The 25,704-nt window shown below is 41.7% G+C and overlaps 1 pseudogene across 1 annotated transcript in view; it reads right to left on the bottom strand.

The window, feature by feature from the left end:
- LOC143550754 ((E)-beta-farnesene synthase-like) overlaps nucleotides 1-25,178 on the bottom strand; it is a 30,372-nt pseudogene extending 5,194 nt beyond the window's left edge. The window contains exons 1-5 of the transcript XR_013138381.1: nucleotides 24,992-25,178; nucleotides 23,785-24,067; nucleotides 18,873-19,242; nucleotides 17,224-17,455; nucleotides 16,141-16,278 (exon numbers count right to left, since the gene is read on the bottom strand). The product of XR_013138381.1 is annotated as a (E)-beta-farnesene synthase-like (transcript). The remainder of the gene's footprint in view (nucleotides 1-16,140; nucleotides 16,279-17,223; nucleotides 17,456-18,872; nucleotides 19,243-23,784; nucleotides 24,068-24,991) is intronic.
- Between the last annotated feature and the right edge of the window lie 526 nt (nucleotides 25,179-25,704).

Genomic DNA, 25,704 nt, shown 5'->3' with positions numbered 1-25,704 from the left:
CTAGGTATGTGAAAGGGTTTTGCCTTAACACTGTACCCGCATCCGTCTTACGGTTATTTGGTTGCCAAGTTATTCTTGGCCTCAATTCCCTGCGGGTGCTAGGTATGTGAAGGGTTTTGCCTTAACACTGTACCCGCATCCGTCTTACGGTTACTTGGTTGCCAAGTTATTCTTGGCTTCAATTCCCTGCGGGTGCTAGGTATGTGAAGGGTTTTGCCTTAACACTGTACCCGCTTCCGTCTTACGGTTACTTGGTTGCCAAGGTAAGGGGTATTTTCCCGCTTACTTTTGAATCTTTTTGAATTTTGAATTTTGAAATTCGAAGAGTTGGTGGAAAGATAAGAACAGTCCAAACCTCTGAAACGTCGTGCGACGGTTTCTTCTGACTGTGTCAGGACGTGCAGGAAGTTATGGTGACGTGACAGTACATGGTCATTCCAGACGCTTTTTCAGGCGCGTGGGCGCGATTTTTCGGGCGCGTGGCCGTGAAATTAATGGTACGCGTCCTTTCAACAGCTGTTGCCAGCTTGCTTTTTGCCACGTGTCATAGTTTCATTGCACCTTCGATTTCTCTCTCTTCCGCATTAATTTCATCGCATTAATTGCGATTAGTATATAAAGGGGGAGAGGGTTCTTTGTAATTCACACTTTCACTCTTCTCTTCATCTTTAACTTCATAGCTTAATATCATTAATACTTATCTTCTTTACGCAGGCGTGGATGTTGACGCATTCCAGGGTGGAGCGCAGAGGAGTACCTCTCCGCCAATGACGGTAGGCTTGGTCAGCCTACCTGAGGCGTCGACCCGGGCCCCTGCGCCTGCTTCCGCTAGTTCAGTTGCTCACTCCTTTGAGCCGACTGTTCCAGCTGAGATGACGTCAGCGCCGGCTGTGAGTGCAATTTTTACCGCATCTTTCACCGAGCCGGCGGTTACTATTGCTGCGGATTCCGCAGCGGCGACCGCGGCGGCCGCTACCATGCCCCCGTCATCGGCAACGACGGCCGATCCATCAGGTACGCATGGGGCTTCTCGCCAAACTCTGCCACCTTCCCATCTGCCTGACCTCTTGGATGGATTTCCCTTAGGTTCAGGTGATGGGTTCGGCGGCTATCGGCCTGTTATTGACCCTACAGGTGCGTAGGGTTCTTTTGGCCTATTTTATATATTTTTATCATCTTTTCCTAACTGCTTTATGTTTTTTGCAGTGTCGGATTCCAATGAAGTGTATATTCCACGATGGAACATTCGCCGAGGAACAACCCTTCGCACCCCTGTGGAGTGCGTGGAGTGGGCTCGTCACGCTGCTCCTAGTGGTGCGTTGGGGGAAGCCATGGCTAGCTACCAGGAGGGTAGGCTAACCAATGAGCTTCGGGTTCTCCTGGCCCGGATGCAGCCGCGCGTCGAGCTGCTTTGTCGTGAAAATGATAAGTTAAAAGCAGCTCGCGTTAAAGAAGTAGCTCAGGCGCGGGCTGTCCGGGAGGAGAACCAAAGGCTTTCCGCCGCAGCGGCGGAGAAGGAGAAGGCGTTCAAGGCCCTTGAAGTTGAGGTTCAGGCCCGTCTCGAGGCTCGCTCCAAGGCTGCCCAAGCTGTTAATGAACAGCTTCGGCTGGCTAAGGAGACTGCTAGGAACGCAACTGAAAGGGCCACCAAGGCTGAAGCTGTTGCTGAGCCTCTACGCCTGGAGAATGAAGAGCTTAAAGCCAAATTAGAGGCTCTCCAGCAGGCTCATGATGCCTTGGCGATGGAGGACGCTAAGAAGCTTCAAGAAATCCTGGACCAGAGGGGGGTGCTTGACCATACCGAGCGTAAGCTAAAGGGCGTCGAAGAGGCTGCGGCTAAAGATGTGTTGCTTGCCAACCTCAACAAGAGTGAAGCCGAACGCACCCGTAACGAAGCTCAAGCTGCCCTCCAAGAAGCTCTGGTTGCCAAGGAATGGCTTCTTCGAGAAGCGTTGTCTCAGGTATGTTTGGCTTCATGTCTTCACGCTTTTCTTTGTAAATAGAAAAGGTTTTGACACTTGTATATTTTCTTGTAGGTTGTGCATCGGGTATTTGCTGAGACGTCTTATGACGATGCTATGAGCGCAGCCCTCAACGCTTCTCACGAGGACGGGGAAAAGGTCGGCTTCCTGCTTGGTCTAGGGTTCGTTGAGAAAGGCATCCCGCCTTCCAACTTCCCTTTGTATAATGTTGATCCTGAAGCTGTTTATGACCAAGCAGTGAATCAATATGCCGCCTTCCCGCATCCGGTGGTGGAGAAGGTGAACCAAGTTGCTGCTGCTGATGATGGGCTAGCTATCCTTAAAGCTTTCCTTGAACTGCCACGCTCTACTGATGGTGCTGGTCCAAGTGGAAGTGGCCCTGAAGCCTGATCCTGAAGATCCCTTCCCGCTGCTAGGATAGATTTAGCTTGTATAGATTTATTTTCTTGTAGGCGGGTAGTTACCCGGCCATTCTTGTAATGAATCATTGTGAAATATAAATCTTTGTGCGGGTAAGACCGCTATCTTCTTTGGATTCCTTGCTTTATAAACGTTATATGACTTGCATACTTTAGTTTAAATTAGCAATTTTCCAAGTGTTTAGAATATGTTAACCTTTGAACGTGGTAGATAATAGGTTGAAGTTTTGCTTCCTCTTTCGTGATTGTGCGGGTAGACCGTCACTTGCACTTAGTAGGATGGCTAAACTTTATCATCTGACCTGCGTGGAGGTTTTCCTCATCTTTTTTGAAATTTCTAAGTGTTTAGGATAATTTAACCTTTGAACGTGGTAGATAATAGGTTGAAGTTTTGCTTCCTCTTTCGTGATTGTGCGGGTAGGACCGTCACTTGCACTTAGTAGGATGGCTAAACTTTACGTACATCTGACCTGCGTGTAGGTTTTCCTCATCCTTTTTTGAAATTTCTAAGTGTTTAGGATAATTTAACCTTTGAACGTGGTAGATAATAGGTTGAAGTTTTGCTTCCTCTTTCGTGATTGTGCGGGTAGGACCGTCACTTGCACTTAGTAGGATGGCTAAACTTTACGTACATCTGACTTGCGTGTAGGTTTTCCTCATCCTTTTTTGAAATTTCTAAGTGTTTAGGATAAGTTAACCTTTGAACGTGGTAGATAATAGGTTGAAGTTTTGCTTCCTCTTTCGTGATTGTGCGGGTAGGACCGTCACTTGCACTTAGTAGGATGGCTAAAATTTACCTATATCTGACCTGCGTGTAGGTTTTCCTCATCCTTTTGTTAGAAATTTTCTTGAATAAGTTAACCGTTCGACGCGCGGTTGTCAATAGGTTAGTGTTCAGTTTCCTCTCATGATTCATGCGGATAGACCGGCACTTTCATTTAATGGGACGACTGAACTTTTCCCCTTCGACTGACCCGCGTGAAGGTTTGCAGTTTTTTGGGTTTATGCGGGTTTTGCCGCCTTCCCCATGCAACGACTTTTCACGTAATTATGCGGTGAAAACCGGCATATCCGTGTTGAATAAATTAACCGTTCGACGCGCGGTTGTTAATAGGTTAGTGTTCAGTTTCCTCTATCATGATTCATGCGGATAGACCGGCACTTTCATTTAGTGGGATGACTGAACTTTTCCCTTCAACTGACCTGCGTGAAGGTTTGCCGTTTTTTGGGTTTATGCGGGTTTTGCCGCCTTCCCCATGCAACGACTTTCCACGTAATTATGCGGTGAAAAACCGGCATATCCGTGTTGAATAAATTAACCGTTCGACGCGCGGTTGTTAATAGGTTAGTGTTCAGTTTCCTCTATCATGATTCATGCGGATAGACCGGCACTTTCATTTAGTGGGATGACTGAACTTTTCCCCTTCAACTGACCTGCGTGAAGGTTTGCCGTTTTTTGGGTTTATGCGGGTTTTGCCGCCTTCCCCATGCAACGACTCACACTTATGTATGCGGTGAAAACCGGCATCAGTGTTGATAGTTCATAAAGTATTAATGTAAAATCATCAGCGTCGATGTTTTAAGGAGAATCATTTCCATTAGAAGTGGCTCTTGGCCTTTTCTTTACAAATTTGGAATTGATCTACATGCAAACTGTGTAATTGAGCTCCCTTCCATGTTGTTGGGATGGGAGTGCCATCGAGCCGATACGCACCTGGTTCGGGGTCTCGTTCTTTACGCAGCATGTAGTCTCCATATTGAAGCTGGAATTTTATTCGTGTTTTCCCCAGCTAGGGTTCTATACGCATCAGCCTGCTCAGCGTTCATTGCGCCACGAGGTGCGCGAGCGTCCCATCTCTGACAAATGCTTCGACCATGTCCTTTACGTCTATGCATTCTTCGGTGTTGTGGCCTTTTGTCCTGTGAAAGTCACAGTATTTACTCCGATCAGCATTGTGACGATGTCGGATTATTTGAGGCTTTGGCCATGGGAGCTCCTCGGTGGCGAATATCTCGGTGACACTTTTGGTGAGCGGCGTCCATCTGGAGTTCTGGTTCGACTGTACGTTACCCCTTCCGCCTAACCGATGTTGCAAGCCGGATGAGGTGTCAAAGTTTACCCTTGACTGCCAAATGCCTAGCTTCCGCTTTTTGTTTAATCGGGCGGTAAGGACGTTGTCTTCTCTTGTTTTCTGGGTGTAGAGGTTTGTGCTCTGTGGGAGATCTCTACCCAGTTGCTTCTCCGTTTCTGCAAAGCGTTTAGCTGCTGTCATGATGGCATCCCATGTGGATGGCATGCCATCTTTACCCGTTAAGGTGCGGATGAGCTCTGGGTCGTTCGCGCCCTGAATAAAAGCAGCGCGAACAAGATCTTCGCTAACGTTACCCAGACTTAGCTTCTTCGAGTTGAAGCGAGTGATGAAGTCTAGCAAAGATTCATCTTCCTCTCGAATGCATTTGAGGATTGTCCATTGCTCCTCGGTATACTTTCTTTGCTGGCTAAAGTGTTGGCTAAACTTCTGTTGGAAGTCTGCCCAGTCGTAGATGTGGTTGACCGGTAGACGATCGAACCACGCTCTAGCAGCCCCAACAAGCGTCATTTGGAACATGTAGTGTGACACCCGGTAAAATTCTCAATCCTATAAACTAAGTAATCAACCTAATAATTAGGTGATTGTAAATATCGAGCGCGCCATGTTAGTCAGCGCGTGCATTTGTTATGTGCGCCCTGCGCGAGCGCGCCATGTTAGTCAGCGCGTGCATTTGTTATGTGCGCCCTGCGCGAGCGCGCTATGTTAGAATCAGCGCGTGCATTTGTTATGTGCGCCCTGCGCGAGCGCGCCATGTTAAGAACCAGCGTGGGCATATGTTATATGCGCCATGCGCGAATGTTTTGGCTTTATGTTTTCATGTACCTTAACGTTATGATGTCTAATGGGTTGACCGTCACGCATGATGCTAAGGCGGGTGCATCCTAAATCGTTTTTGCGCGTGCGGAAGGGAACTAACCTCCCCGCATGGCGGGAACATTGAGAGCTAGTTTGTCTGAAGCTCCAAGATGGAGTTGACTTCAACATAACTGATCACTATGTTGAAATACCAAGACCACCTGGAGAATCTACAAATAAAACTCAATGTCCCTGACTGCGAGAAGGTCACGCACCTACCCGCAGCAAAGAAATGTCCTTCACGCAGAAAGCTATGCGCACAAAGTAATACGCGCAGAACACTTAGTCTATTCTCCAGTTGTAAAGAGATTACTCCCGCCCAAAAGGAAACAGTAGCGTGTTTCAGAGATTTTCCACTTTTTACTGTACACTAACAAAAGTACCTGAAAAAGCACACTGTAACACGAAAAGTCAACTGTCAGCCACCCTATTCTCACCAACCCCAGACCTGCATGTCCTGACCAAATCAAATCAAAATCTTTTATCCACTACTCCACTCTTAAATAAATAATAATAATTTCCATACTTTATCATCATTACCCCTAGATATGAAAAGATTACAATCCCCTAAAGCAAGGGATTGTGTTCCCTTGAGTTTGCCTATAAATATGTAACCTAAATTATCACCCAAAACACACTTCAAAGAACTGCAAACTTGCACTAATCCTCTCCCAAGCATCCGTTGTTTTCATTTCCGATCCTGTTACTAGGTAAGCCGAGAATATAACCTTGAGATCTACTTTCCAACCCTTATATTCTCCTATTTCTTGATCTTAATATATATGCTTCTTGTTATTTAATCGTATTCTAGACCTTCAATTCCAAGGCCAACACCAAGAAAACCCGAATCTCGATTTAATCCCTTAACAAGAACCACAGGTGAGTCTCACAGCCCCTATCCTCGCTGTTTTCACTGTTTTTAAACTGTTTTCGGGGCGAGGGACACGTACCTAAGTAATATTTTATCATGGTATACTTACAAGCTATGCAAGCGATTATGTGTTTAAATTATATTTCATGATGAGCAATGCGAACGGTTATCTAAGGTTTTCGATGTGTGTGCGCTAGAACTCGAGTAAGTGATCACTTTACCATTGGAACTCTAAGGGTAGGGACTGCTGGTTTGATCCACCCACTCGTAGGGGTCGCACCTCTTTGCATGGACGAGTGCCTAGTATGGTCATGGGGCAGTACTATGGGTTTGAGCCCGCTCGTAGGGGTCGCACCTCTTTGCATGGACGAGCGCCTTGTTTTCCGGCACAACGTCCGCGCGTAACCCGCGGGACGGAATTATTGATTAGCTCGTAGTGGCAGCGCCACTTTGCATGGACGAGCACATTTTCCTGAAACGTTCGCGCGTAACCCGCGGGACGGTATTACTTATTTTAGCTCGTAGTGGCAGCGCCACTTTGCATAGACGAGCACAGTTCCCAGAAATGTTCGCGCGTAAACCGCGGAACGATTTTATCAGAATATGTTGATGGAACTATGTTTTACCAAGCATGTGTTTTAATGAAGATATCAGAATTATGTTTCAGAATGATTTGTATCAAGATTATGATGCAATACGATTTATCAAGTTACTAAAACTTGTGAACTCACTCAGTTTATACTGATTCGAATGTTTTTACGTGTCTTTCAGGAGATAACTAGGTAGCGCATGGAGTCACACTTAGAGCACCTCACGCTGAACATCTAAAACTAGCTTTTTGGAAGATTTTAGTTCTATCCCTTCGATGCGCGTGGTTGTTCCCGCCGCGCAAGGGGATATGGCGTGGAAATCAACAGTTTTTATACTTGGATGTTTTTATAATTTTTAAACAATGTAATGTATTTGTATTAAACTTTTCATGCGCAATGAAAATCTTTGAATGTTTGCAATGGCCCGTGCTTAATTATCAATCCCCACTCGCGCGCGCCCGGCTGTTTCCGCCGCTCAGGGCCGGGTGTGACAGATTGGTATCAGAGCCCTGGTTATAGCGAACTAGGAAAAGAAGTTTTAACCTAGACTATAACCGTTGGGGAATCACATGAAATACTTTTCAAAGAAAATATTTTCAAAAGAAACTATACACACACTTAGGAACACGGGTCACACAGTGTCTAGTAAATAATGATAACATTATGTGCTCAGAGTACATGCGCTAAGTTTGATATATTTTCATTCTCTTTTAAAGCGAGAATGCCTCCAACTAAAGCCAAAGGAATTACCATGACACCCGAGGAACTCGCGGAAATAATCGCGCAAGCAATCGCAACACATGAGGCCAGCAAGGCCGAATCAAGTCAGGGTCGTCAGAATGAGACCCCAGAACCCGAATCAGGAGCCTTGGACAAAGGATGCTCATACAAGACATTCATGGCCTGTAAGCCTTGGCCATTCAAGGGTACCGAAGGGGCCATTGGGCTCTACAACTGGATTGACAAGATGGAGACAGTTCTCTCCATTAGCGGATGTAGTGATAACCAGAAGGTCCTTTACGCGACCTGCATGTTCCAAGAAGCAGCTTCGTCTTGGTGGAAGCTTCAAACGAAAACATTGGGGCGAGAAGTTGCTCTCCACAAGACCTGGGAGGAACTGAAGGAAATGTTGATGAGAAAGTTCTGCTCTCGCGCAGAAATTCAGAACCTACAACAGGAATTCTGGAACCACACCATGGTAGGAACGGATATCGACGCCTACAACAACCGGTTCAACGAGCTTTGCCAGTTGGTGCCAGACATGGCAAACACGGAGGAAAAGAAGATCGAGAGGTATATTTTTGGGTTACCTCCTGTTGTTAGGGTTCCGCTCAACGCCGCAGCGCCTCCAACCTTTGATGAGGCGGTAGCGCGGGCCATCACCCTTACAAGGGATACGGTCCGTGCGGGTATGTTAACTACGCGCGGAATCGAGCAGCGAACCTCTGATCCCAAGAGGAAGTGGAACTCTCACCACCGAGGGTCCGACTCCAAGCAGCCACCGTTCAAGAAGCAGGAGAACGTAAGGGCTTACGCGATCCAAGCCGCGGAGCCATCAAGGAAAGGATACAGCGGGCCTCGCCCATGGTGCAACAAATGCAAGTATCACCACGAGGGTGAATGCGCAAGAATCGAATGCGCCAAATGTGGCAGACCAGGGCACAAGACGATGAATTGCCGTGTCAGAGAAGCTGGAGCAAGCGACAACTGCTACGCATGCGGGAAGCCAGGGCATTTTAGTCGGGATTGCCCGCAAAAGGGAAACCAAGCTCGCGGAAGAGCTTTTGTGATCGGCGCAGGCGAAGCTAAAGAAGAGCCGAATGTGGTAACTGGTACGTTTTTGCTTAACGGACATTTTGCATCTGTCTTATTTGATACTGGCGCTGACCTAAGTTTTATATCTGCTGAGTTTAAAAACTCCCTAGGCTTAGCAACCAGTAGGCTAGACACGCCTTATACTATAGAACTAGCCAATGGTAGGCAGTTATGCGCGAACGAAAGAACTGAAGAATGTGTAATAGTCATGGGAGGTCACGGGTTCAATATTAATTTGTTGCCAATAGACTTGGGAAGTTTTGACATTGTGGTAGGTATGGATTGGTTAGTCGAGAACCACGCGGAAGTTATTTGCCATGAGAAGCAGGTTCGGATCCCACTGTTGAACGGAGAAACCTTGGTAATTCAAGGGGAAAGAAGGGGAGTTGCGACGAAACTGATTTCGTGCCTAAAGGCGCGTAAGTGCCTAAGGAAAGGGTGCTACGCCTTCGTGGCGCATGTCGTAGAGAAGAAAGGAGATGAGCGAAGAATCGAAGACTTACCAGTAGTGCGCGAATTTCCAGAAGTTTTTCCTGAAGATTTGCCCGGATTACCGCCGCCGCGACAAGTCGAGTTTCGTATTGATTTGGTCCCAGGAGCTGCGCCAGTAGCTCGAGCGCCTTATCGACTAGCTCCATCTGAGATGCAAGAGCTATCCAATCAGTTACAGGAACTATTGGATAAGGGTTTCATACGCCCAAGCTTTTCACCTTGGGGAGCTCCAGTACTGTTTGTTAAGAAGAAGGATGGTTCGTTCAGAATGTGTATTGACTACAGGGAGCTGAATAAGCTGACAGTCAAAAATCGGTACCCCTTACCGAGGATTGACGACTTATTTGACCAGTTGCAGGGATCCAGTTATTATTCGAAGATAGATCTACGGTCAGGATACCACCAACTTAGGGTCCATGAGGAAGATGTGTCGAAAACAGCCTTCCGAACTAGATACGGCCATTATGAGTTCTTAGTGATGCCTTTCGGGCTAACTAATGCGCCGGCTGTATTCATGGATCTGATGAACCGCGTATGCAAACCATACTTGGACAAGTTTGTGATTGTGTTTATAGATGATATTCTGATTTACTCTCGGACCAAGGCCGAGCATGAGCAACACCTGAGATTGATTATGGAATTGTTAAGGAAAGAAAAGTTGTATGCGAAGTTTTCCAAGTGCGAGTTTTGGCTTAGAGAAGTTCATTTTCTCGGTCACGTTGTAAACGAGAAAGGAATACACGTTGATCCTTCCAAAGTCAAGGCCATCGAAAACTGGGAAGCGCCAAAAACCCCAACTGAGGTGAGGCAATTCCTAGGACTAGCTGGCTACTATCGACGCTTCATTGAGAACTTCTCCAAGATAGCTCTACCTCTGACCGCGCTAACTCAGAAAGACAAGAAGTTTGTTTGGGGCGAAAATCAGGAAGCAGCGTTTCAAATGTTGAAACAGAAGTTATGTAGTGCGCCAATTTTGTCTCTGCCCGAAGGGACGAACGACATCGTCGTTTACTGTGACGCTTCACATCAGGGACTCGGATGTGTCCTTATGCAGCGAAACAAAGTCATAGCGTATGCCTCGCGCCAACTCAAGACCAATGAGAAGAACTACGCAACGCATGATCTGGAACTTGGAGCGGTTGTCTTCGCGCTAAAGATTTGGCGCCATTACCTCTATGGTACAAAGTGTGTAATCTTTACGGATCACAAGAGCCTTCAACATATATTTGATCAAAAGGATTTAAACATGAGGCAACGAAGATGGGTTGAATTGTTGAACGATTATGATTGTGAAATAAAGTACCACCCTGGAAAGGCGAATGTGGTAGCAGACGCGCTAAGTAGGAAGGAGCGAATAAAAACGCTACGAGTCAAGGCTCTAAGGTTGACCATTCACGCAGATCTCTCTACCCGCATCCGAGACGCTCAGCAAGAAGCTTTGAAACCAGAGTTTGCTAAAAACGAATCCCTTGGGGGTATGATTAAGAATTTGGAACTTAAGAACGGCAATCTATATTTCGCTAACCGCATATGGGTCCCTCTCAAGGGAGGATTGCGCGAGCAAGTATTAAACGAAGCTCACAAGACGCGGTATTCCGTACATCCTGGCGCAGACAAGATGTACCAAGATGTTAAAGCGCTGTATTGGTGGCCCAATCTTAAAGGCGCCATCGCGACGTATGTCAGTAAGTGCCTGACGTGTTCGAAGGTAAAGGCTGAATACCAGAAACCATCAGGGTTGCTTCAACAGCCAGAAATTCCCATGTGGAAGTGGGAACAAATCTCTATGGACTTCATCACCAAACTGCCAAGGACACCTGGGGGTTACGACACGATCTGGGTTATTGTGGATCGGCTAACTAAGTCAGCACACTTCCTGCCGATCAAGGAAACCGATAAGATGGAAAAGTTAGCCCGATTGTATATTCGAGAAGTAGTTTCAAAACATGGAGTCCCAGTGTCCATCATTTCTGATAGAGATAGTCGGTTCACCTCAAGATTTTGGAGATCGTTACAAGGAGCTCTAGGTACTCGCCTTGATATGAGTACAGCTTATCATCCTCAAACGGATGGGCAAAGCGAGCGAACAATCCAGACATTGGAAGATATGCTGCGCGCGTGCGCAATCGATTTCGGTGGTAGCTGGGATACTCATCTCCCATTGGTTGAATTTTCTTACAACAACAGCTATCACACAAGTATCAAGGCTGCGCCGTTCGAAGCTTTGTACGGGCGCAAGTGTAGATCCCCACTGTGCTGGGCTGAGGTGGGTGAAAAGCAAATGACTGGTCCAGAATTGATCCAAGAAACAACAGACAAGATTTTTCAGATAAGGGATCGCCTTAAGACAGCGCGCGATAGACAGAAGAGCTACGCAGATGTGCGAAGGAAACCATTGGAATTTCAAGTAGGGGATAAAGTACTTTTGAAAGTCTCTCCATGGAAAGGAGTCCCCCGTTTCGGCAAGCGAGGAAAGTTGAATCCGCGCTACATTGGACCATTTGAGATTCTGGAAAGGATCGGTCCGGTTGCTTATAAACTCCGTTTACCCGCCGAACTCAGTGGAGTTCATGATACGTTTCATGTGTCCAACCTCAAAAAGTGTTTATCTGATGAAACGTTGATTTTGCCGTTGGAAGAGATTCACATCGACAAACAGCTGCACTTCGTAGAAGAACCTATAGCAGTAACCGATTGGAATGAACAAAAGTTGCGCAGAAGCAAAATCAAGTTAGTAAAGGTTCAATGGAACTCGAGGCGTGGGCCTGAATTCACTTGGGAAAGAGAAGATCAAATGCGCCAGAAATACCCACACCTCTTTCAGAGCATGGCTTCTGCCAGCAACGTCTCCTAAATTTCGGGACGAAATTCGCTTAACAGGGGGAGAATGTGACACCCGGTAAAATTCTCAATCCTATAAACTAAGTAATCAACCTAATAATTAGGTGATTGTAAATATCGAGCGCGCCATGTTAGTCAGCGCGTGCATTTGTTATGTGCGCCCTGCGCGAGCGCGCCATGTTAGTCAGCGCGTGCATTTGTTATGTGCGCCCTGCGCGAGCGCGCTATGTTAGAATCAGCGCGTGCATTTGTTATGTGCGCCCTGCGCGAGCGCGCCATGTTAAGAACCAGCGTGGGCATATGTTATATGCGCCATGCGCGAATGTTTTGGCTTTATGTTTTCATGTACCTTAACGTTATGATGTCTAATGGGTTGACCGTCACGCATGATGCTAAGGCGGGTGCATCCTAAATCGTTTATGCGCGTGCGGAAGGGAACTAACCTCCCCGCATGGCGGGAACATTGAGAGCTAGTTTGTCTGAAGCTCCAAGATGGAGTTGACTTCAACATAACTGATCACTATGTTGAAATACCAAGACCACCTGGAGAATCTACAAATAAAACTCAATGTCCCTGACTGCGAGAAGGTCACGCACCTACCCGCAGCAAAGAAATGTCCTTCACGCAGAAAGCTATGCGCACAAAGTAATACGCGCAGAACACTTAGTCTATTCTCCAGTTGTAAAGAGATTACTCCCGCCCAAAAGGAAACAGTAGCGTGTTTCAGAGATTTTCCACTTTTTACTGTACACTAACAAAAGTACCTGAAAAAGCACACTGTAACACGAAAAGTCAACTGTCAGCCACCCTATTCTCACCAACCCCAGACCTGCATGTCCTGACCAAATCAAATCAAAATCTTTTATCCACTACTCCACTCTTAAATAAATAATAATAATTTCCATACTTTATCATCATTACCCCTAGATATGAAAAGATTACAATCCCCTAAAGCAAGGGATTGTGTTCCCTTGAGTTTGCCTATAAATATGTAACCTAAATTATCACCCAAAACACACTTCAAAGAACTGCAAACTTGCACTAATCCTCTCCCAAGCATCCGTTGTTTTCATTTCCGATCCTGTTACTAGGTAAGCCGAGAATATAACCTTGAGATCTACTTTCCAACCCTTATATTCTCCTATTTCTTGATCTTAATATATATGCTTCTTGTTATTTAATCGTATTCTAGACCTTCAATTCCAAGGCCAACACCAAGAAAACCCGAATCTCGATTTAATCCCTTAACAAGAACCACAGGTGAGTCTCACAGCCCCTATCCTCGCTGTTTTCACTGTTTTTAAACTGTTTTCGGGGCGAGGGACACGTACCTAAGTAATATTTTATCATGGTATACTTACAAGCTATGCAAGCGATTATGTGTTTAAATTATATTTCATGATGAGCAATGCGAACGGTTATCTAAGGTTTTCGATGTGTGTGCGCTAGAACTCGAGTAAGTGATCACTTTACCATTGGAACTCTAAGGGTAGGGACTGCTGGTTTGATCCACCCACTCGTAGGGGTCGCACCTCTTTGCATGGACGAGTGCCTAGTATGGTCATGGGGCAGTACTATGGGTTTGAGCCCGCTCGTAGGGGTCGCACCTCTTTGCATGGACGAGCGCCTTGTTTTCCGGCACAACGTCCGCGCGTAACCCGCGGGACGGAATTATTGATTAGCTCGTAGTGGCAGCGCCACTTTGCATGGACGAGCACATTTTCCTGAAACGTTCGCGCGTAACCCGCGGGACGGTATTACTTATTTTAGCTCGTAGTGGCAGCGCCACTTTGCATAGACGAGCACAGTTCCCAGAAATGTTCGCGCGTAAACCGCGGAACGATTTTATCAGAATATGTTGATGGAACTATGTTTTACCAAGCATGTGTTTTAATGAAGATATCAGAATTATGTTTCAGAATGATTTGTATCAAGATTATGATGCAATACGATTTATCAAGTTACTAAAACTTGTGAACTCACTCAGTTTATACTGATTCGAATGTTTTTACGTGTCTTTCAGGAGATAACTAGGTAGCGCATGGAGTCACACTTAGAGCACCTCACGCTGAACATCTAAAACTAGCTTTTTGGAAGATTTTAGTTCTATCCCTTCGATGCGCGTGGTTGTTCCCGCCGCGCAAGGGGATATGGCGTGGAAATCAACAGTTTTTATACTTGGATGTTTTTATAATTTTTAAACAATGTAATGTATTTGTATTAAACTTTTCATGCGCAATGAAAATCTTTGAATGTTTGCAATGGCCCGTGCTTAATTATCAATCCCCACTCGCGCGCGCCCGGCTGTTTCCGCCGCTCAGGGCCGGGTGTGACATGTAGCACCACGTAGGTTCCGTCCAACTACTGACGGTTGCCCCTGCTATGAATCTGTTCAAATGATCATCTGGGTCAGATATACCATCATATGTGCCTATGCTGGACATTTGTTTGGCACTTTTTGGGGCGATTGCTTCCGCAATGTCCCTTGCAAATTTGGACGTTCCCGCATTTGCAACGTTTGGTCTGAATGTTTTGGAGAAGTCACGTAGACTTCCACCTGTGTTTTTTGGTTTGAAGGCTTCTCCAAAATGCCTTCTCGGTTGGGAGTCCGTTTCCTTACGCTTCCCTTTTGCCCTATGGCGAGGGTTCGCGTCGGAGTCGGATTCCTCCGAGTCATCATCCAAGTATTCTTCGAATTCGTCAGCCTGTTGGACGGAACGCAAGCGTTCGTCCAACTCAGCTTGGAATTCCTTCTGACGTGCCTCCGCCCATGCCTTAACTTCATCGAGTGTTTGGCGGGGGAGCCTTGTTCGTTTCTCTAACTGGGTATCGGTGAATCCCAGTGAGCGATTATTTACTGCACTTGCCCCAGCTTGGGTAACTGGGGTAGTGTTTGTAAAATTTACTTCACTTGCCCCGGCTTGGGTAACCGGGGTAGTGTTTGTAAAAAATGTGTAGCCGGTATTCCCCCCAGTAGCTGGGGTTGTGGTTACCGGAGTTTCTTTAACCATCTTTCTAGAAGTTTGAAAAAACTGGAGAAAAATGAAGTTCTAGCTTTTATGCACGGATGGCGCCAATGAAGAAACACTAACCGGACCCCGGGCAGATTACGGATAACCTGGGGGTTAGATAGATGTTTCCCACGAGGGGTTAGACCCAGAGAAGATGGTTCCTCTGATAACCTGCAAAACAGACACCGTGAGCTTGTCACTGAGAAGGGGGGGTTCCTCCTTGTGACCACCCTCCGGCGTGAGAATCAGACTAGATTGCTCTTTAAATATAAATGTATATTAAGAGATTGCTAGAGCAGATATCAGGTATAATATGATGATAATATGGTAAGATATGATAAGATGAGATGGTCATACCATTTGTGGTATTTATAGCCGAAGGTAGGTTTCCAAGGAGGTGTGGCCTGCTGAATAGTATTCCTGTTCAACCAACAGTAGCCTACGCACGTGCCCTGCTGGTAGTTGGTGGGTAGGCAGCGGCTGATAGTGACCAGGCCTGCTGTATACTATTCCTTTTCCACCAACTGCCGGCTATGCACGTGGTATGACAGGAGTTGGTGAGTAGGCAGCGGCTAATAGTGACATACAGTACAGGAGCATGCTGCTCGCCATACTGTTGTCAATAAGCTGTCGTATCTTTAGTCAGATCTTTTGCCCATACCTCGTCAGGTACAGTACAGAAGATCTTCCTGTATCGTACGGACTGGCTTATTTGGGCGGGAGTATTCCCCCTCCCGCCACTGTGCGGGATTGTTCCCGGCTTTGCTCATTCCTTCAGGTGACACTGAATGATTAAGAGCTAAGTGCCTTGTGCGTGTAGCCTTGCTGCGCGGGTGGCCTTCCCTGATGGCTTGTATCCGAAGCTGCGGGAACAGGCGGAGTCCTTCACCATCGGGAGGCATTTCCTGCGGGAACAGCTTGCGTACTGCGCGTAAGGACGTCACGTCTCTGAGCATGGTTGGTCCTGCGGATCCAGTTGGTTTCTGCGCAGACGTCCCTCTTCAAGGTGAGTCTTGCGGGTCCAACTGGGCTCTGCTGGGACCTACCTCTTCAGCCTGTATCCCCATATGAAGCAATGGCACAACCATAATTTATTTTGCTAATTATACAAGACTTAACATTTATAAGTTAATTATGAATTGCTCGATCATAAGAGGATATCGAGCTTACCATCTCCTTCACATAGTGCATCTGGTATGCTTTCCCTTCCTTTTCAAGTAATTCCTCCATTCCTTGGTGATGATTCCATAGTTCTTGATATATTAGTTTCATATATTCTGGAAGCACATCCAAGGAGCTCATTGACATCTACCCAATATAAATTAACAATGGAATATTATACTAATTATAAAGATATTTAATTTAGCATAAAAGGCCGCCAAAGAGCATTCAATAAAAACACCTATCATTGTTGAATCTCTAGCTAGTGATAAATTGGTTGATTTTACCCTTGTTTTTAGAAAGAACCGACAAGGTAATGGTACCACTAACGAACCACCTAAGCATGCTCCGACGTCAGAAAGAGTTGGTCCTGATGTTCGTGGCAGTACTACAGGTAATAGATTGTTGGGGATATGTGAAAATGAAAAACCGGTTTCAAGTAAGGATAAAAATTCGGGTACGAGTGGTAACGCGAGTGGTGCTAACATGATTAAGACGGGGTTTAACTATTCACGAGCTGTTCAGGGGCCAATTGGCCAATAACATATTTGAAGTGCTCTCTGATCCTGTTGATGCAAGTAATTGAGTTGACGAGGAACTGGCCCGTCTTTTTGGGTAATGAACTGTAGTGCTAGTGTTATACATAATAAATTGGTGACTGGAAATGTCAAAATTAACCAGCCGGATCCTATGGTAGTGGAGGAGATTGTTCATAATTGTATGTTTGAAGAGCATCTTCGGGATGATGTGCTAAGTGAGGAAGGGCTTGATGAGTCACAAGTTGTTAAGGATTGTCCTACGGCCCGTGACTATACAAAGGAGGAGGTTAATGCAACAATTAGGTTGGCTCGCGACTTGAGGATGATTATCGAGGGCATGGAATATCTTGTTTAACTATATATAGAAGAAAAAGGGTTTGAAGCCCTTTGTTGGATCTTGTGAAATTTTTGGTTCTTTAATAGTTTTAATTCTTTGGTGTTTTTCTTTCCGCCTTTTAGTTTCGTTGGTTGTTTGTATCGGGGTTTTTGTTAGTTTCCCGCTAGTCTTTTTTTACGAAATTTGCCGTTAAAAAAGTATAGAAGAATAATGCACTATATATGTGTACCTCTGAACAGCTTCAGTAAATATCTTGAGTTCTTCATATGTACCATAGTTATCATATGTGTCATCCAAAACAATCAACCACATGGAAGTTTTCATTAGGAACATTCTTGTACGAGAATGTTGAGGCTCGAAAAAGATTCCTAGTATCCAAAAGTAGCCTTCTATCAATCTATCTCGAACATAAGGTAGTTTTTGTTCCATGTCCAAGTCCTTCCACCATCTATCATATATTAATTTGCATTAGCTAGCTTTCACTCGATTAGCATATATGTTTTCATAACTTGATTAAGAGCATATTTGGGATTGAGTTTGAAAATACCTTATTGGCTTTTTTAAAAAGTCAATAAGTTAAATGGTGTTTGGCAATCACAAAAATTCTTTTTATTTTATCTTTTTGAAAGGGTTAAAAGACAGTTTTCAAAAAGCCTATAATCTTGGCTTTTTGAAAAAGCAAATAAGACAATAAACAATTTTCAAACTCAACCCCAAACATGCTCTAAACTAAATACTATTAATAAACAACTAGTGAAGAAACATTAATTGACCACGGCAGATTACGGATAATCTGGGGGTTAAATAGATGTTTCCCACGAGGGTTAGGTCCGTCAAGATGGTTATTCTTCTGATGACCTGCAAAACAGACACCGTGAGCTCGTCACTGAGAAGGGGGGGGTACCTCCTTGTGACCACCCTCCGGCGTGAGAATCAGACTAGATTGCTCTTGAATATAAGGGTATATTAAGAGAAATAGCTAGAGAGAAGACGATGATACCGTTCCAAGGTGTTGGAGTATTTATAGCCGAAGGTAGGTGTCCAAGAAGGTACAGCCGGCTGTATTATATTCCTTTTCTACCAACTGTGGGCTACGCACGTGCCGTGCTGGTGGTTGGTGGGTAGGCAGCGGCTGATAGTGACATGGCCGGCTGTGTACTATTCCTTTTCCACCAACTGCAGGCTATGCACGTGCCACGACAAGGGTTGGTGAGTAGGCAGCGGCTGATAGTGACATTAAGTACTAGAGCGTGCTGCTCGTCGTACTGTTGTCAGTGAGCTGTCGCAGCTTTGGTCAGATCTTTTGTCCATACCTTGGCAGGTATAGTACAAAAGGTCCTCCAGTAGCGTACGGACTGGCTCATTTGGGCGGGAAAATTCCCGGCTTTGGGCGGGAGTATTCCCGGCTTGCTCATTCCCTCTTCAGGTGACATTACTGAATTATTTGAGAGTTAGTGCCTTGTGCGTGTAGCCTTGCTGTGCGGGTAGCCTTCCCTGATGGCTAGTATCCGTAGCTGCGGGAACAGGCGGAGTACGTCACCATTGGGAGGCTTTTCCTGCGGGAACAGCTTGCGTACTGCGCGTAAGGACGTCACGTCTCTGAGCATGGTTGGTCCTGCGGATCCAGTTGGTCTTTGCGCAGATGTCCCTCTAAGGTGAGTCTTGCGAGTTCAACTGCGCAGACGTCTCTCTTCGAGGTGAGTCTTGCGGGTCCAACTGCGCAGACATCCCTGTTTAAGGTGAGTCTTGCGGGTCCAACCGCGCAGACGTCCCTGTTCAAGGTGAGTCTTGCGGGTCCAACTGGGCTCTGCTGGGACCTACCTCTTCAACTAGGATAAAGTAAAGGCTGTTTATAAGCTACGTACTTGCAAATTTGGCTGAGCTCCTTTTTGTGCATTGATTGAAGGACATTGAAATCAAACTTTGCAAGCTTCAACAAGCCCTCATTATGGGAAGCTTCTTGTGGGTAAACATGTATATAATGCACGGCCTCTATCCTTGGCAATCTTTTCCGGAGCGGCTGCTTTAGTGCTTGTTGTATTTGGGTTCTTAATAAAGGGTCACAAGACGCTACGATAGAAAGCTGAGTTTTAGTGAACTCGAGGGCGTCATCTAGTACTTTTTCGCCTTCCACCCTCATATACGATGCTTCATACAAAGCAAGCATTCCTTGAGCATCATTACACAAGGACTCTTTAAAATTTCCCTTTTCATTCAAATGTTTCTTAAATATTCCTGTAACGTATATTATGCAAGTCCTCATCTCAGTTTAGGGTTCAAATTTAAGATTTAACTAATAGCATGTTGTATTAAAAACTCAAAGTATAATATTTAATTATTTATAATCATTTTATTGCTATTTTTATTTCTCAAAGGATGATTTGCACTACATGACTCCGTAGAATAGTAACTTTTTTTTTAAGATTAACCCATACCCCTCTTTTAAACATATATTTGAAAATATGTGTTTAAGAAAGTTGTGTATAGTAACGTATCAGTCCATAAAAAAGTTGTGTATAGTAACGTATCAGCCCATAAGAATCAAAACTTTGTTTTTAGTCGGATTGGGTTTGCTATCCAAAAGGGGGTTGCGGCGCAGCTTGTTGCCCGCCACTTCATTGTAAATCGTTTGGATGTTTCTATGAAATATAAAAGGAGCGTTTTATCCATCATTATACAAAACACTATTTTCAAAAATCACTATCTATAATTTCTTTTTAAAATAAATTACTCGATATATTACTCATTTGATCTATGCGGTTTGTTAAAACTTCATCTTTTGTCCATAACTTTAAAATTTTGAAGGAAATGACCCCAACTGTTAATTTGCTAGATCGTCACCATTTGGTCTCTCGGTTGCATTATATAACTCTATTAAATTTTATCAATCGATTATTATACCCGTCTTTTTAATTAAAAAGAATTATTAAAATCTGTATGGCCAACATCTTATAGAAAAACCCTAATATATAATGAATGAAAAGAGAAACACATAAAGTACCCCCACCATATTTGTTAAAGAGCCTGGCCAATAATAAATAAATATATACATGACCTTGATAAAGTTAAATATACCATATCGCTATCGAATATTAAATGTGTCATATCACACCCTTTAAAATAAAAAAATTTCTAACTCCGTGCTCTTGAGAAAGGGACACCCCATCTTTTGGGTCATGTAAATCGGTAATAAGTACCCGAAATAGACACTAGGTGTTTGATTTGGAACTAGGCACTCAACCGATTATCCGATATATTTGTCATTTATTTACGAGAGAGAAATGGTTTTATGGTAGTTGAGAGAAGTGGTATCTAAAATTAAAGTGTGTTGGGTACTTGGGTAGTTAATTAAGAGTTTAAGTGATTTGACAATGGAAGATTGGTAGAACATGACATACATGAGAGAATTGCTTACTTAGGGGGTGTTTAAGTGAGCTTTTTAATTTTTGCTTGTTTGTTTTTTTGATATTTGAAAAGCAAAAAGTATTTTTGAAAAGCTCAATTTTAAAATTTTTGGAGTAGCTTTGCTAAACATGAAAAAACAACATAGTTTCATATTTTTCTCCTAAAGTCTATTAACAATATTTTCCACATGAAAGCCAACATATTAATTTGTATTTTTACTCATAAAAGTCATTTGATAATTTTATGCACGTAAAAAACCAGCATACTAATTTCTGTTTTTTTTTCTAAAAGTCTTTTAATAGTATTTTTCACTTAAAAACACATATTTTCTGTTTTTTTATAATTAAAGTATTTTAACATACTAATTTTTTAAAACCCACTTAATTATAATTGGATGAAATCATGAAAACATATTCACAAGTTATATTATAATAGTGATAAAAATCACTTGTACATAAATTTGTAATAAATTTATTTATACAATCCTTGTATATATTTTTAGTATTTCTTTTTGTTTTAGTTACATCATCTAAGCTGATTTATTTTATTAAATTGCTTTCTATAAACTATTTGTTATTATTAACTTTTGGGTGAAGAACATGGTAAAATTAGTGAGGGTAGATTGGGAAACTTGGTGTTTCTTTTCTTTTTGTTTATAATCTTGTTCTCGGGTATGTTGTTTGCGGGTGTATTGATGTTTGGTTGGCTAGTTTCTCGCTAGTCCTTGGTTTTCAATAAAATTGGTTGTTCAAAAAAAATAATTGTTATTATTAACTTATTGAATTTATTAAAACAGAAAAGAAAAAATGAAGGAAAGATTCCCAAAATAAGCGTTTATGAAAACGTTTTCAGGTTTTAAGTGTCTTTTGAAAGAAATTCACAAAATATGTATTATAAACTAGTCGTGACGAGTAATTTATGATTACACACGAGTAGTTTGTAGAACCAGTTAAAACTTGCATGCGCCCTTAAACTAACTGTAACAAGCAAGTTCACTAATCATTTACTCGTCACGACTAAATAAGCTTCATGTCTGCTCACGAGTAACTCATAAGTCCTTTAGTCATGACGACTAGTTTACCTAGTTTACATTCTCTACACGAGTAGTTTATTAGTAGTTAACTCGTTGCGACTAATTTAACATTACAATCTACTCGTCGCGACTAAAGAATTTATGGATTACTCGTGGACGTTGATTACGAGACATAAAATTTATTTAGTCGTGACGAGTAAATGGTTAGTAAATATGCTCGTTACGGTTAGTTTAAAGACACGTGGTTATACAAACTACTCATCACGACTAGATTATAATACTTATTTTGGAAATTTCTTGCAAAATACACCTAAAACCTTAAAAACATGTTCATAAACGCTTATTTTAAGAATTTTCGAAAAAATGAAAACTGTATGGAATTTACCTTGCCACGTGTTCAATTAAAACAGCAACTCATCTCAAGTTTTGTCTCACATGCACAATATTAGTTCACATGCATAATATTAGCAAGTAAAAAATAAAAATCAATTGTGGTCGATATTAACTTGTAGAGTGATTTTTATAAACAAAATATAAAATATTTTGTCTTGTCACATGTTCAACTTAATACATCATCTCAGATTTTTTTCTCACGTAATATTATTAAGTAAAAAAAATCATGTATGTTCAATTTTAATATGTATAAAGAATTTTATGTGAACAATATTGTTAACTGACTTTTAAAAGAAAAAAGACAGATTTTTTTTAAGTGTAACAAAATTGTTAAATGACCTTACGGAAAAAAAAACATATTGTTTTACCATATACTTTTTTTATATATGCACAACCTATAAATATTAGGTTGGTTTTAGTGAAGCCACCTCAATATCTTTTGCTTACCAAACCTCCACTAGACCATTAAGCCAAGGGCGGCAAAGGGAGCTCAAGTGGTGGTGTCACCATTTATATCCAATCAGTCACATTTTTATACACATATTTTTATATAAAAAAACAATATTTGTGTTTTAAGTTCAACCATTAAGCATTTTTACTTTTGAGTAAAATTGTTGAACGCTATGCGTACGTGACAATAATGGGACGCTACATTTTTCACTTTTTAGTTAAACCGCTACACATAGTCTTATAGCATTCACATCCTATTCTTTATATTTTGTGAGTGAGTTTTATATAATGTAGGGGATAGCTTAGGCTGTTGTGACCAGAGCAATGTTGCAAAAGTCGCTAGGCGGTCCCTAGGCGGCCGACCCCCTTGGAGAGAGTACTCGGGGAGTAATCGGAGAGTACTCGGACATGGTAAATATAAAGAAAATTAATATTTGGTTATTATATATATATATGTCAAATATAACAAATTTACTAATATTAATAACAAAATAGGTGAATATCAATATAAATAAAAGAAATACATTTTTAAATATAAAATATTTTAAAAATTACTAATCATTAATTAAAAAATTGATATTTGTTCTTTAATATTATTGAAATAACAATTATGTTTTATTTTTTTGAGTCAAAATCGGTCCAAGTTCACCGATAAGATGTGATTCTGGCTGAGGTTGATCCCATTTGACCGATTCTTAGTAACTAGGCGGATTTACAGAAACTCGCCTCGGTTACATACCTTGTAACGAATACTCGGAGAGTACTCGGCCCTGTAATCCTACTTTTACAACATTGGACCAGAGAAAACAGATGAGTTAATGATAATTCTGTATATTTGAAAAGATGTTCACCCTCTATAATTTTTTAGTATTTGTTTACAAAGTGGTTGTTAATGAAATAGAGAAAAGATAATGATAAAGTATGAAAATACTACTACTTTTTAAAATTAAAAAAATAAATAATGACTTTTATATAATTTAAAGTTTGAAGATAGAATAGGGATATGAATACTCTAATAAGATACATATATTTATGATTTTCTTCTTTATTTAAAACGTGTGTCTTTTCATAAAGATATACCTTTTATCCAAAGGAAATTTATGGGAGTAAACTGAGGCGTCTTTATTTGTCTGCTACTCAAGTGCATCTAACTCTTTATAAGATATATAAAATCATCATAAATAATAAAGTATTATATTTTGAGTTTTTAATAGATCATATATTATAAGTTTTTTATACCATTAGTTTTTTTTTCCGGTTACATCTTCATACTCGATCCGCTTGTAACTAAGGGGGTGTTTGGGATTCCTTATTTTAGCTCCTTATAGCTTATAATTATGAGTTAAGTTATTTTGTGTTTAGAAAAGTTAGATTTTGTAGTGTATAAGATATAAGTTACAACTTTGTAACTTATAACTCATGTCTTAAATAAGTTAAAGCCTTGTTGAAACATTAAAGCCAGGAGGTAAAATAAGGAATCCCAAACACAATTATACCTGATGAAACATTAAAGCCTTGTTGTCGTAGGAGTCGGAACCAAAGTGAAATACTTTGTAGGGCATCATGATCAATCCACTTTTCGCCATATGTATCATAGATATTTTGCAAGGCTTCCTCGATCTCGTGTTCGAAATGATACGCGAGACCGAGTCGTTGGATTGCATCAATGAGTTGTAGCAACTTCACATGTTGCATTGATGCATTAGTGATCATTAGCTCTTTTCTTACTTCTTCTTTGAGCTCTTCAATAACTTGTTTTTGAATCACTATATCATCTGCCTACATGACAAAATAGCTTATAAGACTGTTTTCAGGGTCAACTCCGAGAATCATGAAATTTTTTTGAGACGAATGTGAAAAAAAAATTGGGCCTTAAATTAGTTGAATGATTGGGTTTAAACATTAAGAATACAATTTTTTTTCAAAAAAAGTAATTATAATTTAAAAAAAAATAAAAATATTCAGGCCTATCGAAGTATTGAGCCGGGGACGTCTGTCAATCGCCCGACCCTACCTCATAACTGGCCTTGATTGTTTTCTCACTCATAACAGGAATTATATTTATGGTACGTCATGCTAATCTAATTTCAATCATTTCACATAATATCGAATGATCACCATCAAAACTCTGAGACAGTCATTTTGATAAAAACGAGATATGAAACTTTGAAAAATTATTAGTAAGAACAATATCCGACGGTTATGAATTTTTTTGGTACATCAAAACGTCATTCTGATCATGACATCATGGACGACTGTCGCAATGATGTGGGATTAGATATCAGATATTAATGTGTATCGTTAGCTAACACTACCAGAAAATGATGCATTTTTTACGACGAATTTCGTAGGAAATTCGTTGGAAAACCCATGTTCTAACAATTTTCCAACAAAAATGTTGTATTGGAAAAACACATGCTTAACAATTATTTTCAACCATTTTCCAACAACTTTTCTAACAAAGTTGCTACAAAAACATGTTGTAAACTTCCTACAATTTTCCTACACAAACCTCCTACGCTTGAACAAATCGTGTTATCACTACATTGTTGCAATATTTTAGCAAAATTATAGCTAGTTTTTTTTGTTGAAAAGTCGTTTGAAATTTGTTGGAATTACTTGTCGTAGGAAATTTGTGTGTACTATTTGTAGGAAAATGCATTGTTTTCTAGTAGTGTTTATAATGACAAAAAAAAAAGAAACCTCATCGAATGTAAGAAACTGATCCCCCCATATGCTAGGACTGAATTTCACAGTGTTGCGTTTCACATCCTGCTGCTGCTGCATCTTCTTCTTCTTTTTCTTCTTCTTCTTATTATTATTATTATTATTAACCGATGGTAAGAGAGATGAAGAAAACGAAGCACTAGAAACAAGAAAAGAAGACATTTTTTTTGGCATGAACATTTGAAATCTATGGCAGCAAATATATATAAGCAAGAAATGGTAGTGAGAGAAAAGTTGACAGTTTATTATAAGATGTATATTTTTATATTTCTAATTTTCTATTGCCCTTCGTAATTACATGCTTGGTAATTATAAGATGTATCTTGCTCAAGAAACGACAAAATACAATCACGGATACATTCATATTAACAATTCGAAGTAAAGTATATATGTTTGGTTTATTAAAAACAAACATTTGATTTTAATATATATGTTTTCTAAACATGTTAGACCCATTCAAGTAATAGTTTAATCAATCATGCCTCTTAATGTTTTACCGCAAGGTTGCCAAACAGTTCTTTAGAACACTCACAATAACAAATATCTACAAACTGACACATTAGCTTCTCATCATATTAAACACTTTTCTCAAAAACTGTTCATTTCTTTTAACAACAAACACATTTAGAAAAAACATAAAAAAAAACTATGTATGTACAAATATAGGGTATGTATAGAATGAAAACTCA

The sequence above is a fragment of the Bidens hawaiensis genome, unplaced genomic scaffold, assembly GCF_021521415.1.
Source record: "Bidens hawaiensis isolate Kalapana, Puna unplaced genomic scaffold, B.hawaiensis_p1.1 tig00016156_1, whole genome shotgun sequence".
Classification (NCBI taxonomy): domain Eukaryota; kingdom Viridiplantae; phylum Streptophyta; class Magnoliopsida; order Asterales; family Asteraceae; genus Bidens; species Bidens hawaiensis.
This window is presented reverse-complemented; position numbering and strand designations above follow the sequence as displayed.